Source organism: Cinclus cinclus, chromosome 5, assembly GCF_963662255.1.
Source record: "Cinclus cinclus chromosome 5, bCinCin1.1, whole genome shotgun sequence".
Classification (NCBI taxonomy): domain Eukaryota; kingdom Metazoa; phylum Chordata; class Aves; order Passeriformes; family Cinclidae; genus Cinclus; species Cinclus cinclus.
This window is the reverse complement of record NC_085050.1, coordinates 72,663,828-72,677,755: the sequence shown is the minus strand read 5'-3', so window position 1 is coordinate 72,677,755 and position 13,928 is coordinate 72,663,828.

Sequence of the window (13,928 nt, the reverse complement as noted above, 5' to 3'; positions counted from 1 at the left end):
ATTGGGGTATCACTGCTGTGCTTTTCCTGTGGTGGAAACCACTGAAATAGCAGAGCCATGTTGCAGCTCGCACCCAGACCCTCGGTTCTGATGATGTGGAAGCAGCAAAGCTGTGATTTGTTGGGATTCATATTGGGAAACCTCCCTGAGATGGTGTTGACAGCAGCATCTGTGTGGAGTGACAGAGCCGGGTTGTGAGAGGAGTGTTGGGCAGGTCAGAAAAAGGAGAAATATCCGCCTGTGCTGGCAGGGAGAGCTGTTCCCTTGCTTCATCTTACACTCTCTGGGAAGTGGTGCCAGAGTGATTTAGGTGGGGTTTGCAGCCTTGCCAGCTTGCAGCCTTGCAGAGGAACTGGAGGTGAGGTTATGGAAACACCATCTGCCTTTGGGGAGCCCACATTGCTGCACTCCTGAGTCCTGAGCTACTCGAAGTGCTGGAGCTGCTTTGAAGTCGGTGGAGCCCCGGGCATTTTCCCAGCTGAGCACTTGACCCTGGCTCTGGCAGTCAGCCTTCCATCCACTGAGCTCATTTAATGAAGCAGGGCTGCAGGCTGGCAACAGCCTTGCCACTTGGTCTTTTCCAGACAGAGCATGGATTTGCCTTCTCACTTCCCTTGCAAAGGATTTGCAGCAAGCCCAGCTGCTGCCCTGTCTCTTTTTCTTACCTTGTCTTGGCCCTCCACGTGAAGTTTTGGCTCTTGTGAGCCTGTCTCCCACCTACACACACGAAGAAATGACTTGGCTTTGGATCTGGAAGTTTAGAGAGGAAGCTGGCTTTGGGGCATGTGTGAAAAGGTTGGAGGGAGATCCCCTTCACTTGGCTGCCTTTAGACACCCTAATGTAGTTCCCTGGGTGATTCTTGTGCTTATGAGCCACTTCTGTGAGGGGCAGCATGCTGTGGCATCCCGAGGCTGCGGTCCAGGCTGGAATACCAAAGGTGTTGGGAGGTTGGCAAGGTCTTCCCTTCACCCATTTTGGTGTCCTCGGTGTGGGCACAGTGTGTCCTGGCCATGTTCTCATGGCTGAATTGGACACAAAGGGGAGGCTGTGTTTTATGCTCTCTGCATGTTCCTGCAGCAGTTCCAGCGGGGTTACTCTTGCTCCAATCGAACAGGATTATCCTTGCCTTCCCAGGCACTTGGAGTGTTGGAAAATGCATCCGTGCTTTGCCTCTGGCTTCCCTGGGAACAGCCCCCGGCTGTGCTTTGTGTTCGTGTCTCTGTTTGCTGGCAAGGCAGTTGCTGTGACTGCTGAGAAGTCAAATGAGGTCCTTGTCTGGGGTTTGTTTTTCTCTCTGCGCAGTCAGTTTTGTCTCTGGGAAGGTGATGATCCCTGTGTGTCCGAAGGAGTAGGAAAATGGCATTTTAGGAATCCAAACAAAACTGCATTTCTGTCTTGCCTCCCCTCATTTCCCCTTTCTCCTGATCACCGTTTTACAGAGACTTCCAGAGGATTTTCTGATGAGCTTTTGGCCTCGTGTTCCAAATGTTACTCGATTGACAGTGTTGTCCATATGGGGACCTCAGAATGAAAGCAGTGCAGTGGGACTGCTGTGCAGGAATCCTTTGGCATCCTTTGTGCAGGGAGTCAGTTTTAAATTTTATCAGTGAAACGGGTTTTTTCTATAGGGAAGTTCCATCTCCTAGTGTTTCCCTGGCATTTTCATGTGAGCATGTATATGAATAAATAAAAGTTCCTGCAGGCATCTTACTTTTTTTTTTTTTTTTTGCATTGTACTTTTAAATAGCTGCACTTAAAGGAGCCTGTTTCCAACTTCATCCCATTTTTTACAGGCCTGGGGAAAGAAAACACCTTTCCTGTGGACTTGACGCACTCAGTGGAGTCCAGAGTTTAAGTCCTGTAGGAGAACAGCAAGGGGCACCCACCCTGACCCTTGGAAGTGTTAAAAGCAGCTATGCACCTCCTATATCCAGTTTTTGGGTAAGGTGTGTGTACCCTTTACCAAAAAAAAAAAAAAAACCGAAAACTGAAAACAACAAACCAACAAAACAATTTGGAAGCTTAATTTAATCAGTGGTTGGTTCTATTTCTGCGCCCTCGGGTTTGCTGGAGGTTTTTGTTTTCTGCCAGGTGTTTAGCTGTTTATTTTGTGCACGCCGAATCTCAAGAGTGCCTGTTAGTCAAGGCAGGATTTGGGATAGTTCCTTGGAATAGCATTAAAAAAAAGAAACCTATTGACAAGTCCCGCAGAATTTATCCAACCGAAGAGGCTGTGCATCAAGGTGTTTGTTTGTTTTCAAAATATTTTTTTTTAAAGTTTTTGACTCAGGGTTTAGGCCAGCTCTGATCAACCTGTCACTTTTGCTGGGGTTGTAGATTAAGGTATTTGGGAGAGAAAAAAATCTCTTCTGGTATGTCTTGGATCTGTACCCACCTCAGTTTCCTCAGAGCAGGACTGTCCCAGCCCCGAGGAGAGGAAATCTCATTTGTTTAAGTGAACCCTCTGTGGAGAGGTTCAGAAGCTCAGGGCTTGCTCCTCGTTGTCTGTCTCAACCAGATTTGTGCACAAAACAAATACCAAGCTGGATTTGCTTTGGAAAGCAGTGATTTATGGTGTGCAGTCCCTAAATATGTTTGCACACGAGTCCTTTGGGCATGCATAACAGCTTAGCTTGGGAACCTACCACAAAAGCCTTCGTTCCTTCTTATCTTGCCCCAGAGGCCAGGGCCACTGGTGGTTTTATTTCTGTTCCCAAAGAACTGGCTGCAGGCAGGGATGAGTTAGAGGGGGTCTTTCAGGAAGGGTGAAAATGAGATAGGCTTCAGTATTATTTGCAAAAACACCCCCACTGTATGATATATTACATCTGAATGCAGGATACAAGCATCCTGGCTTTTACTGGAAATGGTGTGGCCAGCAGGACTAGGGCAGGGGCTGTCCCTGTGTGCTGGCCACTGGTGAGGCCCCACCTTGCACCCTGGGGACTGTTTTGGGATCCTTGCTCCGAGAAAGACACAGAGGGGCTGGAACATGTCTGGGGAGGGAATGGATCTGGAACACGGGTCTGGTGAGGAGCAGTTGAGGGGGCTCAGCCTGGAAAAAAGGAGACTCAGGCAGGACCTTAGTGGTCCCTTCAAGTCCCTGACAGGAGGTCAGAGTGATGTGGGGATCAGTCCCTTCTCTGAGGCAGCAAGTGAAAGGACAAGAGTAAATGGCCTCAACTTGTACCAGGGAATGTTTACGTTGAATTTTAGGGGAAATTTATTCGGTGCGACAGTGGCCAGTCATGGCAACAACCTGCCCAGTGCAGTGGTGAAGTCTCCATCCTGGAAGGGTTTAAAAGCCATGTGGATGTGGCACCTGGGGACGTGGCTTAGTGGTGGCCTTGACAGTGCTGGGTTGTTGGTTGGACTCCATGATCTTGAAAGCCTTTTCTACCCTAAAGGATTCCATGGTTCTGTGATCCTCTAAAACCTTTTGGGGGCTCCTGGTGTGTTGACACTGGAGTGTTAAGATGTGATAAAATTCCTCTGTGAGCATCAGGGGCTTACAGTTCAGGAGGAGCAGTGTTACATTAGCTGGGTATTTGGCCTTGCTGCCACAGCTGGAGGAACATTAATCTGATTTTTCACTGTTCATTTGTGGTGAGGAATGGGGGGGATGCACAAGGAGGGAGGGGATCCAAAAGAGAGTCATTATTCCTCATCACAAAGGACTTGAGCACTGTCTGCATCAGTCCTCAAAGGGAAAGTTAAGGGGTAATTTGTAGAGTGCTACAGAGGGAACAGAAATTACTATAAATAAACCTCTGCTACCCATAAGAAAATGGAGTAGCCAGAAAATGAAAGCTAGATAAATTCAGCCTAGAAACTAGGTAGACTTTTACTTTGAGGATTGGAAATCATTGGAAGGGTTTTCTGCGGTGTGCTATGAATTACTCTCTCTCACTAGAAATCTTTAAATCATGGTTGGATTTTTTTCCCCCCTGAAAGTTACACTTCCATTAAATTGCAGCTTTTGGACCAGAGTCAAGAAATTGCTTTATTCAGCAGAGTCAGCCAGTGCAGGCTCCTTTGCATTAGAAACCAGGCTGGCTCCGTTTTGGGGTGTAATCTGTGCAAGTTTGGTGGCACAGGGACAGTCTTGTGGGGAAGGTGTAGTGTTCATCTCCCCTGCCTTGTCACATCCCACCGAAGGGGAGGCTGAGGCAGTCTTGTCTTGCTCCACTGATACTCACTGTGTGTGTGAGTGGAAGGTCAAGCCCACTCCCATCCCAGGAATTAAAAGGCTTGTGCCCAACTCCTGCTGAATAAGAGCAGTATGCACAGAAATGGCCAAGTCACCTTGTGCTGCTTTATTCTTTGCTCCTGGGAAAAGGGAGAGGAAGGAGGGAAGGGAGTCCTTCCCTCCTGCTGGTAACATCCAGCTGATTTACACCCTCTCCCCCTGGGTCTTGTTCTCCACTGCCTGGGGTGAGTGGCCAAGTGAATGCCGAGGAGTTACGATGACATAAAACTGATGGAGACTGGAATTATGGAGGTCATAAGCTTGTTCCATTAGAAACCCAGCTTGCAGGAACAAGCTATGCGGTGTCCTGGCTCCTGGGAGGATTAATTACAGATGGTGGCTGTGGCAGCTCAATCAAGTACCTCTAATGTTGTGTAAACTTCATTAAGCAAATGCCGTAGCAGGGCTCTGTAATCTATGAGAAATGGGATAGGATGACGAGGGTAGGAAAGGAAAAATACTCTGCAGGAAGTAAAAAAGAATCCTCAGTGTCTAAACCCAGTGAAGCAATTTCTTTTACCTCTTGTGCTTTAATGGTAGAATTTTAAACCGCAAGCTTATCATCTGGTAAAACCTCAGTAGCTTGAATTAACAACAGCTTTATGCTAATGCCTTGCTGAATTCCTCCTAGTCAGCAAATCCTGGTTCATCTGATATGCTCAGTCCTTCCTGATATTCTGCCACCACGTGCATTTGGCCATTTCTTTTTCACTTGTGGAAATGGCAGAGGAAGAAGCACGGACCATCAGTTTGGCTGTGGCCGCTGTGGTCGATGGACTGATGTGGTGCAGGGTTTATAGGAGCACTCAGTTCTAACTGTGGCTGCAGTTTTGTGTTTTAATCTGAAAAGCTGAGGGGTTCTGGATGCTGATATAATATCCTAAGCAAGGTTATCTGGTTTGAAGTCCAGGAACTGTGAGTTCACTCAGCTGTCATCTGTGACACGAGGGTGCCGTTTCCATCGCAGGCACGCATGTGCTGCTGCCACGAGGGGCGCTCTCATTTCCCCTGCCTCCCTCAGAGCAGGCAGGAGCCTGGATCAGGGGAAAGGGAATAAGTCTCTGCTGACTTAGCAAGTTAAATGTGCCCAGCAGAGAGTCCCATGAATGGCAGCACTGGGGCTGGGAATCCGGGCGTGAAGGAGCACTGCTCTGGGGGAAGGGTTCATGACAGGGGCCATGGTGGGATTAATTCATCTGCAACTTGCAATTTCACCCTTAGCAACTCAGTTATAGACGTGGTGAGGAACTCAAAGGTCGCTTCAATTAACTGAGCTTTTCTGGACTGGGACCATTAACTGAGGAGGAGAAGCCAAGCGTCTACTTGGAAGCATTTATGGTGGCCAGTGGAAAAGTTTTTGTGCTTGATTAGTTTAGTTGTTTGTTTGACTTTGGAGAGTTGGGGTTGTATTAGACATTTGTCACTACAGCCACTCTCAGGTCACCCTTGGCCTGACTGAAGAATAAAGTGGGGGTAGTAGCTTGTCCTTCAAGAAACTACAGGAGGTGTAATACCTAAGGGGAGTCCTTTTTGAAATTATTCTTTGCTCTCAAAAGAGTATTTAAGAAATGATTTGCTCTGCTGTCTCTCCATCCTCTCCCAAATCCTTGGCTATGGACAGGTGCTTCCAGCTTTGAAGATCAGGAGCCTGAAGTTAGGCTGTGGGTTTAGGGATCCTGACTGTGGTTTGATTCTTTCCTTTGCTGTTTTAGCTCTGTAGTGGTTCCACAAGACTTGTGAATGGTCAGCTGAACACAGGATTTTTGGAGAAGAGCCCTGAACTCTTTGGATGCATTTAGCCTCAGGAGCTTGACTTACCTCAGCTGGTTTGGGAAATGCTGACTTTTGAAAATGTCCCCTTTCTCTTGCAGTTTTAGGAGGGCTTAAAAAGAGCCCAGTCTTGCCCAGTGTCTCTTTGATGTAGGAAGCAAGTGCAGAAGTTGTGCCATTTAAAAAAAGGTCAATTTCCAGCAGCAAAAACATTTCAGCTTTTATGCTGGCATTAAGTCAGTTTTGGGTTTAAAGTTGTGGGTTGAAACAATTCCTTCTTGGAGGAATCCAGGACTAGAAGCCTGGCCCTGCACTGCCCTGCACGTAAGTGCTCAGTGGAATTGCTTTTGGGTCCCCGTGGTTTAGATGCAGCTCAGGAGAAATATTTTGGCCTTTGGGCTTCATCAGATAACACGGCACAGGCTCTGTGATCAGTGGGAACAGCACATGTTGTGAGGGGAAGTGCTGGAATTTTTATAATTAGTCATAAAATGCTCCAAAATTCCATGTTGTTTTCCTTTCAAAGCTGTTCTGCTAAAGGGAATCCTCATTTTTTCTCTAAAACTGCTTCTTGGAGCAGGAAGAGCAACACAACAACCAAATGCTGCAGCTCAGGAGGGACACGTGTGTTCTGTGCTCTGTGTGTGATGGATCCTGAGGAGCTGTGCAGAGTTGATGAGTGCAGTATCAATGGGATCTCTGTTAGCTCCTTTTTCAGAGAGGAGGGTTGTGGCATTCTTCAAAGTGGGAGTTGGGCAGGCAGCCATTCAGGTACCAAAAATAAGAAAATTGTGCAAGTCCAGACCCAGCCAAATTGCAAATGGCTTTGAATGGGCCTGCCTATAAAATCCTGGAGCCACAGTGATGGAAAGGTCTTAATTGGATTTTTTTTTTTTTAAAGAAGCATGTCCGATTCTTGCAGTCCAGAAGCCCGCATGGGTGGTTTTGTGGGGGGGAGGAAAGACTGATTAGTTCATACGTGCAAAAATTTAGTCATTGCGTTCTTCTTTTGGGTGCTATGAGGGGAAATTGGAATTAAAAGCTAGTGTAGAGACTGGTAACAACTGTACACTTCTGTTTGCCAAGGCATGTGTTTTGTGTGTGAGATCTTTGTCAAGCTCAGGAAATACTTTTTTGTAGATGCCTTGAAAGCGAGCATTCCTGAAAAAAATCTTGGGTTTATGATCATCTGTTTACCCCCATTTCCTTCCTGTTGTTTGGATTTATCTGTATCACTGAGTTGTGCTTGCTCAGGAAAGGTATTTTCTAAGAGGAGCATTTTCATGTTTTGAGGATAATTGGTTTATTTGTTTCTCCTTGAGGTGTCTGTTAAATACATTTTCTCTTTTTTTTCCTTAATCATTATTTTTTTGCCTCTTCTTAGCCCTGTTGTGATGCGCTGATGGGAAACGTAAAAAAAACCACTATAAATCACATCCTCTGGGAGGATTTCCAAAAAAAAAAAAAAAATCTCATGTCAGGACAGTTGGGTGCTTTGGAGCCAGGTCTTTTTTTCCTCCCTTTAAAAAGACTCAAGTAGGTTTTCTGGCCTTCTGGGTAAACCTCGTCCTGATTTACATCCTTTTCACCTGCCTTGGTCTATGTGAAGCTCCAGAATGCCTCTAATTAGGGGAAACGTCGAAATGAAAAGCAATTTAAAAAAAGAGTTGTTTCTAATGAGGTTTTGACACCCGAGGAACAGCTGGCAGGGTTTGATGGATCTGGTTAACCACTGGAACACATTCTGCTGCTTTGGGCAGCACTGCAATCACTGCTGGCTCTGGCTTATTTTTTTTTTTTCCCCAGCTCTGCCTGGAGGGAGGTAACAAGCCATAGCTGCTGCACATGGATGGAGGATAGAGCAGCCTGGGAGTCCGTGGAGATGCAGACAGGCACTCCACACACCATTTTCACTGCAGCTGTGCTTCGACTCAGCTCCTAATAGAAGCATTGTTTGCCTTGAGTTGAAGCCGGTACGAAGTGGCAAGGAGAGAAAGAGGGGAGAGAGGAAGCCTGTGCTTGCTCATGTGTCTGTAAAATGCTGAACACACAAAGATGGAGTAATTGAGACAAGCCAAATGTTTATACAAGGGCATTTCTGGTGCGACCATCCCTAGCAGGACCGGAGTTCAACTTGCCTGGGGGAGAGGATGAAATGAGACCAGAGACTTGTTTTATTTTGTTTATCTGCAGGAGAATCAAAGCAGGGCAAGGGACAGCTTTGATGCAGGGTCAGACGTGGGTTTTGTTAACTGCAGGGTTTGGTTTTGATTCATTAGCTGGATGTAGAGGGAGGAGACCTTGCCTGGAGGAGCACCCGCAGGAGTAATTCTCTTGGTGGGAGAAGAAGAAAATCTAACAGTGGAGGAGGGGTGGGTTTCTGCTGGCTTTGTTGGACTGCAGTGTTTGAGCAGTGAGGAACCTTGGCTTTGTTTCTGGATTACCTGGTGGCAGATATTAAAATGGCCTTCAGAAGGGTACCTGTCTGCCTTTAGCTGGTCCCTTTTAAAGAATTTACTGTGGAGCACCTCCTCTTAATCATTTTTGCCTTCTTGCTCTCAGGTGTTTTTCTGAAGGTGGTTTTGCTCGCTGTTAGAGATTCCCTCTGAACTAACAGCTCTTGGATGGGTTTCATTGTGCAGAGAACAGCCAGGGTTCTCAAGTTGTCACCAAATGTTCCTGGCTCCTACAGACAGATTTTGGAGAGATCAAACAAGTTGTGTTATACTACACTAGCAAATTATTGGTGCTGAACACTTGTCTTTAAAAAGTTGCTAACAAAGGCTGACATTTCCACAGGTTTTGGCTGCTCCTGGTTGTCTGATCCAAGTGCTTTGGGGAGATCCAAGATGACTCTATTAAGATTTCATTGGGGTTTGTTTCTTGGGGTGGAATTGCCACTGAAGGGGACACTTGTGTCCCGATGTCCTTTAGACCTGTGACCTTGCAGGGGTAGAGCTGACACTGCCTGCTCCGTTTTGTGAAGGTCACCAGGCAGGAGTGGCCATCATTCATTAACAGCTTTCTGAAACAGAAGGGGAAGCTCTGTTCTCTGCCACTTTCCTGAGAGGTTCCCTGCTCTCTCCTTCCTTGGAATTGGTGCAATTTGCTGTTACTTTGGAGCAGTGGACACAGCATGAGTATTGTGTGTGACAGGCTGCTCCTCCTAGGACTTCCATCTTGCATAAATCACTTGTCTTCTGCCTCTCCGTAAAATTTAAATGACATCTGGAAGGAAGGGATTTGCCAGCCCCATCCATCTGAAATATTCAGGTTGTTTTACATTACACTGGCATCGCTCAAATCAAAATCTCAGCCTTTGGGATGGGACTTGTGACCACCTAAAAATTAGGGCTTAGCATCCCCAGGAGACATTTTGGAGAGAAAACGTGGTATTATTTTTTACCCTAAGGGCATGTGAGCTTTTGATTTTCTTCTAGTGTCACACTGGCTGCTGTGTCTGTTATTGGGAGCAATCATTGCTTGCAGTCCTTGGTTTTTGGGTCAGCAAAATTGGCAGGCTTGGGCTTGCTTTACGTTCTGGTCCTTGAAGAAATTGTCCATTGTCTAAAGTGATTTTCCTTGGAGTTGTTAGGTCTTGGAAACAAATGTTTTCGTGGGACAAGGTGGTTCACTGGCATACTTCACCCTCTATTTCAAAGCAGCAATAAAATATCTCCTTTCAGAGTCTCTTGGGAAGTTTTGGGAAGGTTGAAAAACTTAAATATTGAAAGATAAGTAGGCTTTGCAGTCTGAAAATTGTGAAGAGAATTGAATGATGAGATTGCAACACAATGGCATCCTTTTTCCTGACGTCCTGGATGACATTTTCTTTACTGTTGCAGACCCAAGGTGGAAATGCAGCTGTCATGGTGTCTGGATAAGCTTGCTACAAAAGCTCAAGTGGGGCAGCTAATCCTCTTCCCTGAGAGGAGAAATCTCTTTTGTTATGAACCTCTATTTTTTCCAGTGCAAATGATGAGGTGGGGAGGGTGGGGTGGACACGACAGGACTTGTGCACGTAGCTCCTGGGCACTTCAGTCAGGGTGTACTCTGTCTGCCGACGTGGGAGTGGTGCCCAGGTTAATCATCCCGGGAAGGGTAGGGGGAAAAAAAAAAAGTCCCTGTGTTGGCTTGTTTTCAAGTCAAGTGTGCTCAGAGCTCGGCTCCAAAATTCTGCCTCTTGCTCTTCCTCATCATGGGGCGGGAAAGTTCTGCAGATTAGTAAGGGGTTAAGCGATTTTTTTTCTGCCTTTGTAGATCCTCATTTCCAAGAGCAGTGTGTCTTGGCTGTCTCAGTATCTCAGCCTGGTGGGAGCTGGCGTGGGCTGGGGAATTTGGGATTTCCCTGGAGCAATCTGCTCTTGCAGGGAGAGCCCTGGCTGGCTCGAGGCTTTCGTGAAGCATCTTTGAAGGTGAGGGGAAGCTGGAGGATTTTTAGTATGCTGTGTTAAAAAGAGTTGCAGGCTTGCTTTCCTCTTCGTTTTTAGGAGTCTACCCTCAGTGTGAAGTTCTCTGGTGTGTGTTTTGAGGAGAGGATGCTGGATGGCTGCAGTTCCCACTGGGTTTAGCTGCTGTTTTAGCATGCTTGTCCTGCAAGGTGATAATGCAGCCTCTTCCCATTTGTCTGCCCCTGCACGTCCTCTGTTCAGCATTTCCTCGTGCGAGGACTTTTGCACATTCCTAGAAGCAGGAGGCAGTCATGAATTACATAACTGACGTAAAGCTCAGCTGTTTCCAGCCCTCTGCCATGGCCATGGACATCTTCCTCTAGACCAGGTTGCTCCGAGCCTCATCCAGCCTGGCTTTGAGCACTTCCAGGGGTGGGCCAGGCACAGCTGCAGTTCAGGTCCCAGAACCTGAAGGTTGGATTCCTAGCAGGACTTAAACAGTTACCAGGTGGATTTCAAGTGCAATGTTGACTGCACTGGAGAAAGGAGCACTGAAATACTTCATGTTCCCAAGCTCCTGAAAAATGGGCTGTCTCTTCAGGGCTGCATGTTATGGCAGTTTCTTTCCAAAGCCTGAAACATTCCTTATGGCCCTGAGTGGGAAACATCACGCACAAGGTGAAGGCTGTGATTGGGGGCATGCTCTCCTCAGGGTTGGTGCAGTCCAGGAGCTGTGGCTGATCCAGGCACCACTGACCCAGGGAGTGACAATCATTTCCCTGCAGGCAGGAAGGGAAGGGAAGAGAGCCTGGCTGCCAGCTTCTCTCTGCTGACCCACATTACTTTTTTTTTTTTTTTTTTTTTTTAAGATAAAAGTAACTAAAGATGCAGGGAAGAATGTGGCCTCTGGAGGTCAAATCAAGTGATGGATGCAGGTGTTTGGAAAAGCCATCCATCCACGCTGCTGTGCCTAGACCTCTGGGAAGTGTGCCAGTGCAGAGGAGTGGAAGAGCTGTGCAGGAAAGAAAGTTAATTCAGTAGTTTCAAATCTCCCAGCTCGGATTTTTATTTTGCTGAGGGGGAAAAAACATCAGAGTATTTTTCTAAATCCCCTACCGTCTTTTGTTATCAGGTTGTGTTTTGTTTATGTGCTGCTGGTTTTGAAAGCATGGGGAGTAACAGGTGGAGGGATACCTGGAAGTGTTGGAAACACCAAGGCCTTGCTGCTGGGAATTCCCATCACCAAGGTCTTTGGGAGAGATGGGTGCACTGTAATCAGGATTCTGACTGGAGCTGCTCTGAGCCCCTGTAGTTCTGGGAATGTTCCTTTGTGCTTTGCTGCAATGTTCCTAGAGCTAGGTCTTGTGCAGCAAAGGAGATGAACCTGCTTTTGCTCTGGAGGGCTCCTTCCTTAGAGCTGAGTTGATCCCTGCAGTCAGGTAGGTCCCACTGATCCCTGGTGTGGGACTTGTGTAGCTCTAGGTAGGTGCCAGGCTGGTGATGGCATCAGGTTCATTCATGGCACAGTGGGAGTGAAGGTGGGCAAATCTCTCAAGTTTTACAGCTGTGTTACGGGGGAGCCTCTCCCTCTCCATCCTGGACTTTCATTCCTAACCCTTTCAGTAGAGAGGACACTTCCCTCAGGACTGTTTCCTGTGCCACTTTTCCTAAATCTCTGCCTTCTTCAGGCAAGCTGTGAATCGTTCAGGGGGCAGGCAAGCCCTCTAGTGTTGGACTCTTCTGCTTTGAGACCTTTTCCAAGTAGATGCAGATGAAGAAAAATGAAAAACCTTAGGATCCTGCAGGAACCTGGATTTAAAAGCACTGTGAGATGCTTCTTAAGCCATGTAGAAACTACATGAAAAAAATCTTGGAAAATGGGACTTAGTTCTTTGAGGAGAAAAAAAAAAATTAAACATACCTAAGCTGCATAATGGTTAATGTGTTTCACATCATCTTCAGGAAGGAGGAGAAGGAGATGGCCAGGAAGAGTTCTGCCATATCACAGTGTCATGATTAAATTTGTAATGAGGCAGCAATTATTTCTAACCAAGCGTGAAGTAGCCTGACAGGAGTTGGCTCACACCATGTCAGTGAGAAATCTTAAGCCTGGCAAATATCCATGGCATGGAGAGGGATGTGAGGAGAGCTCCCTGTGACTCCTTGGGCTCAATCCTGATGCCTGAGGCTTCGTGTTTGCCAGAGAGGTGCTTTGAAAAACACATTACCAAGCACTCATGCAGGCTTATTACAGGAGAAGAATTAAAATGGTTAACAAAACGCACGTCCTCAGGTGTTACTTACTGTAATACCCAGCCCCTTCTTGCTGCCTGAGGATGGAGGGAAGATGCATTTTCTTCCTCAGCCTGTACTTAAGGGATGCATATGCTTTGCCTCTCCTGCATATTTCATGGAGCAGCTTCTGTAGATTAAGACATGACTACAGTGAAGCAGCCAAATGCCTTGATATAAAACTGTCCCTTTTTTAAACGATGAGCATGGGAGAGATTTAGGAACTGCCCAGTCTGTTTTCAAGAGTCTAAATCAGTGCTTTTGCATGTGCTCCCTCTTAGCCTTGCTGCTCCAGCCCCCATTATGGGCTTGCCATGCAAATTCTCCCAAGCTTTTACCACAGATTTACTCTGAGACACCTGTTAAGTACAGAGAAGGGGGTGAGAGGCAAAAATTCATGTGCAGGAGCTGCAGAGGTTATGGCCATCTTTGTCCCTGAGCTTGCTTCTCCGGTGGACAGTCAAATTTTGTCAAGTTGGTTTTTCTATAGAAGAGGAATTGTGGTAAAGGGAACAAATTGGAGAGGTGCTCTGAGTATGGATCAGGGTTATTTTCAGTGCAACTCCTGGCATCTTCCTGGCCCTGTATTGGAAATCAGGTCACAGAGTCACGGTGTTATGCTTAAAAAAAAATTAATGTATTTTAGATATGATTACAAGGCTTGAATTTTAAATAAATATTTTTTTTCCATGACCTTTGAGGCTGCGCTTCTGAATAATGACAGTAGAATGAACTGTTGCAGCGTGAGCTAAGAGACACGTGCAGTTTGTGTCCTGTCAAATGCTGCCACTTAGCAATGGATAGTATGATTTATTTCTGACTGATGGCCAATCATGCTAATTAATAGACTGGTACTTCTCCTGCTGAGGCCAACCCATGCCCTTTTTCTCTGTTCATCTTTTCTCTGCCTCATGGGAGGGAGCTTAAATGCCTCACAGAGCTGTTTCTTACACCTTCTGCTCTGAAAAGCAATGGTTTGTGATTCACCTGACCACCCTTTCCAGCCCTGCAGTTACTTTTTCCTCCACTGCGCCTTCTGGCCATGGCTCCTTCCCTGTTGGTGTTATTCTGCAGGTTCTGCCTCTTCTTTCTCAGTCTGCTCACTGTTCTTGGACACGATAAGCTCTTGTACCCCTGGCTTTCCTTCTTTCGTAGAGTGAGGGCTATTTAGCTGTAGTTCTCCTCAGTTGTTGTGATTCTGTTGGTCTTTTGATGTAAAAAAATC